This window comes from Trichechus manatus, unplaced genomic scaffold (genome assembly GCF_000243295.1).
Source record: "Trichechus manatus latirostris isolate Lorelei unplaced genomic scaffold, TriManLat1.0 scaffold00004, whole genome shotgun sequence".
Taxonomy (NCBI): Eukaryota; Metazoa; Chordata; class Mammalia; order Sirenia; family Trichechidae; genus Trichechus; species Trichechus manatus.
Genome location: NW_004443940.1, coordinates 28,628,010 through 28,632,753, shown reverse-complemented (window position 1 = coordinate 28,632,753; position 4,744 = coordinate 28,628,010). Strand labels below are relative to the sequence as shown.

The following is a 4,744-nucleotide window of genomic DNA, read 5'->3' as shown; positions in this document are numbered from 1 at the left end:
CTGTTTTTAAGCTCTATTACTTGAACTTAGAACACTTTAATTATAAGTGTAATTGTTGCATCTTTTTCTTCCTCTTAGTACTTTGAACCAGTATTAAGCTAAAGTCTGCTCCAGTTTTACCTTTGTATCTATACAGGTACATGTCCTATTTCAATCTCTGGCCCTCGGGTCCATCTCCTTGGCAGTGTGGTAGAGAGGAAGGATCTCAGGCTTGGGACCCAGATAGATTTTGCTACAGTCCTGAATTCACACTTATCGGCCCTGTGACACTGTGTAAGTTACTTGACTTTTCTTAGCCTCTCTATTGCATCTGCAAAACAGTGATAACATCTGACTGACAGGGTTGAAGTTAGACTTCAAAGAGATTAAAAAACAAACAAAGAAACAAACAACTTTTATTAAGAGGATTGGAAGAGTGTGTGTAGAGTGCCTGAAGTGTGCTTGGTAGTACTTACACATTCACTCAGTCTTTCATCCATTTAACACACACACATAAGGTGCTGATACTATGTGCTAAGCAGTGTTCTGGGCACTGCGATCCAAGAGTGAGCAAAATAGGTCCAGCTTTTGTCGTTTCGGAGCCCATAATCCATTGGGGGATTGTGTGATGATAATAACAAATATATACAATCACATACTTAGATTCTAAGAAGGAAAATGCAGGTTGCGAGTAGTGTAAGTGGCGAAGTGGTTAAGAGCTCAGCTGCTAACCAAAAGATCAGCAGTTTGAACGTACCAGCTGCTCCTTGGAAACCCTGTGGGGCAGTTTGATTCCGTCCTATGTGTTTGCTGTGAGTCGGAATTGAATTGGTGGCAACGGGTTTGGTTTTGGTTTAATAGTGCAAGTAACACGAGGACCAAGTCTGGGCAGCTCAGAATAACTTTTGAGGATGTGTGGGCATGAGCTGGAAGAGTAGGAAGGGGAAGAGCATTCCAGGCAAATGGAACAGCAAGTGCAAAGGCCTGAGACAAGAGAGGGGATTTAGAAATTGAAAGCAACGTGCTTGAGGGAGAGGAGTGGCCCAGAGAGAGAGAGTGACCTGGGCCTTGTAGACCTAGTTGAGAGTTTGGGTCACTTGTCTAGGAAAAATGGGGCATTATTACATGATTTCAGCAAGAGTACGGAGTGATCTGGAGCCCCGGTGGTGCAGTGGTTAAGAACTTGGCTGCTAACCAAAAGATTGGCAGTTCAAATCCACCAGCCACTCCTTGGAAACCCTATGAGGCAGATCTACGCCTTCCTATCGGGTCGCTATGAGTCAGAATCAACTTGACTGCATGGGTTTATGACACGATTTGCTTTGCATTATGAGAAGATAACACAAGTTCTAGTATAAAGAAGGGTGTATGGGGACACAACGTCTTAGATGAGGAGACTGGTTAGTGACCAGTGAAGGAGGTCCATGAGAGAGAAGTTAGTAACTTGCACTAAAGTTCTGGTACTTTAGAGAAAAGGAGGACAAGAGGGGTAAAATTTACTGGACTTGCTTAAGGAGCAGACAAAATAATAACACCGAGGGCTGTGATTTATCAAGTGTTTGCTCTGGTTCTGGTGCCTGAGATACACTACTCTTTATCCCACACACATGTGCTGACTTCCACCTTCATCACAGAAAAATGTGGTATGAATCCACACTCTCCAAGAAAATTTGACACAAATTCATTTGGCAGAAAAACCTGGACTGAACTGACATGAGGCTACTATCGTCTTTATTTATTCCACTTGCTTTGCATCTGTTGCTATGATATTATGTCTGTGTTTTGTTACCCCAGACCTAGACAGAGTGGTATGTAATATGTAGTGTAGAGATCATATTACCCGTGCAAATTCTGAATTATTGCAAATTCCAAAATACATCTGGCTCCAAGGGTTTAAGGACTTATAATAATAATTTTAAGAACTTTGCAAACTCAAGTTTAAAAAGTTGTTAGTTGCCCTAGGACTCCCAGTTGGTAAGTAGCAAACTCAAAATTTGAACCTAGGTTTGTCTAATCCCAATGCTCAAACAATTCACCACCACATTCTATAGCACCTCCCACCCCACCCCAAAGACTGTTGTCCTCCTCTTTATTTAGGAGAAATATGGTTACTTGCCAAGTGTTCTCTCTCTAATTCTGAAATATGAATGATTGGGAACTGTCATGGATTGAATTGTGTCCCTCCAAAAATACGTGTTCAATTTGGCTAGGCCATGACTCCCAGTATTGTGTGATTGTCCATCATTTTTTCATCTGATGTGATTTTCCTGTATGTTGTAAATCCTACCTGTATGATATTGATGAGATAGGATTAGTGGCAGTTATGTTAATGAGGCAGGACTCAATCTACAAGATTGAATTGTGTCTTCAGCCAATTTCTTTTGAGATATAAAAGAGAGAAGCAAGCAGAGAGACAGGGGGACCTCACACCACCAAGAAAGCAATGCCAAGAGCAGAGCATGTCCTTTGGACCCGAGGTTCCTGTTCAGAGAAGCTCCTAGACCACAGGAAGATTGGTGACCTTCCTCCAGAGCTAACAGAGAGAGAAAGGCTTCCCCTGGAGCTGATGCCCTGAATTTGAACTTCTAGCCTACTAGACTGTTAGAGAATAAATGTCTGTTTGTTAAAGCCATCCACTTGTGGTATTTCTGTTACAGCAGCACTAGATAACTAAGACAGGAACCAAGGGAGAATCACCCATCCTTTGGAGGGGAAAAAAGTTTCTTACCCACAAAAAAAAAAAAAAGTTGCCGTCAAGTCAATTCAGACTCATAGCGAACCTATAGGACAGAGTAGAACTGCCCCATAGGGTTTCCAGTGAGTGCTTGGTGGGTTCAAATTGCCCACCTTTTGGTTAGCAGCCTAACTCTTAACCATTGCACCACCAGGCCCCCCCAAAATATGGAACACTTCACAAATTTGTGTGTCATCCTTGCATAGGGGCCATGCTCATCTTCTCTCTATTGCTCCAATTTTAGTATATGTGCTGCTGAAGCAAGCACCAAGTATTTCTCTTCTCTGTACAATCCACAGTCTTTTATGAGTATACAGAAAACTGCTCACCTTCTTTCTTCACAAATCTCCTTAAAAACCATTTTCTCTCCAAAGTAGTTCAGTTACAATAACCATTCGCCTCTCACTATTGCTGGCGTTTTGTTTTATTGGTGCGCATTATCTCATGTGTCCCTCATGTGCATTTATATTGCAGTCCCCTATGGGAAAATTCTACCTTTGCTCCATCTGTTGCATGGCTACAGCCTGATACAGAGCTGCACCTGCATCTTTGCAGTGCATAAATAATGGGTAATAAGGGACTTAGAAGAGGACGTGGAACCTGGGATATCATTGCTGATATCAGATGGATCCTGGCTGAAAGCAGAGAATACCATAACGATGTTTACCTCTGTTTTGTTGACTATGCTAAGGCATTAGACTATGTGGATCATAACAAATTATGGATAACATTATGAAGAATGAGAATTCCAGAACATTTAATAGTGCTCATGAGGAATCTGTACATGGATCAAGAGGCAGTCGTTCAAACAGAACAAGGGGATACTGCATGGTTTAAAGTCAGGACAGGTTGTGCATCAGAGTTGCATCCTTTCACCATACCTATTCAGTCTGTATGCTGAGCAAATAATCCGAGAAGCTGGACCAAATGAAGAAGAACGGGGCATCAGGATTGGAGGAAGACTCATTAACAACCTGCGTTATGCAGATGACACAACCTTACTTGCTGAAAGTGAAGAGGACTTGAAGCACTTCCTGATGAAGATCAAAGACTACAGCCTTCAGTATGGATTACACCTCAACATAGAGAAAACAAAAATCCTCACAACTGGACCAATAAGCAACATCATGATGGACCAATAAGCAACATCATGATGGACCAATAAGCAACATCATGATGAAAGGAGAAAAGATTGAAGTTGTCAAGGATTTCATTTTACTTGGATCCACAATCAACACTCATGGAAGCAGCAGTCAAGAAATCAAAAGACATTGCATTGAGCAAATCTGTTGCAAAAGACCTCTTTAAAGTGTTGAAAAGCAAAGATGTCACCTTTAGGACTCAGGTGCGCCTGACCCAAGCCACGGTGTTTTCAGTCACCTCATATGCACGCAAAAGCTGGACAACAAATAAGGAAGACTGAAGAAGATTTGACACCTTTAAATTTTGGTGTCGGTGAAGAATATTGAATATACCATGGACGGCCAAAAGAGCGAACAAATCTTTCTTGGAAGAAGTACGACCAGAATGCTCCTTAGAAGCAAGGATGGCAAGACTTAGTCTCACGTACTTTGGACATGTTATCAGGAGGGATCAGTCCCTGGAGAAGGACATCATGCTTGGTAAAATAGAAGGTCAGCGTAAAAGAGGAAGACCCTCAGCCAGATGGATTGACACAGTGGCTGCAACGATGGGCTCATGCATAGCAACAATTTGAGGATGGCACAGAATTGGGCAGTGTGTCGTTCTGTTGTGCATAGTGTTGCTATGAGTCGGAACTGACTAGATGGCACCTAACAACAACAACAACAAGAAAGACTCCACCACAACCATATTTTATCTTTGAGAATAAAGGAGCAGTTCTTGCCGTATCAAGGACACATTATATAATTCCTTGGGGAAACTTCAGAAAAAAGTGTTCATTTATTTAAGCTCTTCCACTAATTTTCAAGTAATTAAAATTATTTGGAAGGTCATTTGGTGTAGATACAAAAAGAAGCATCCGTGACTGCCCATCTCAAATAACATCTA

General features: G+C 41.7%; 1 non-coding gene across 1 annotated transcript; it reads right to left on the bottom strand.

Annotated features, from left to right (window-relative positions):
* Positions 1-2,874: 2,874 nt before the first annotated feature.
* On the bottom strand, positions 2,875-2,981 carry LOC111821148 (U6 spliceosomal RNA). The gene has a single exon (XR_002824609.1). It is a non-coding gene; the product is annotated as a U6 spliceosomal RNA (small nuclear RNA).
* Between the last annotated feature and the right edge of the window lie 1,763 nt (positions 2,982-4,744).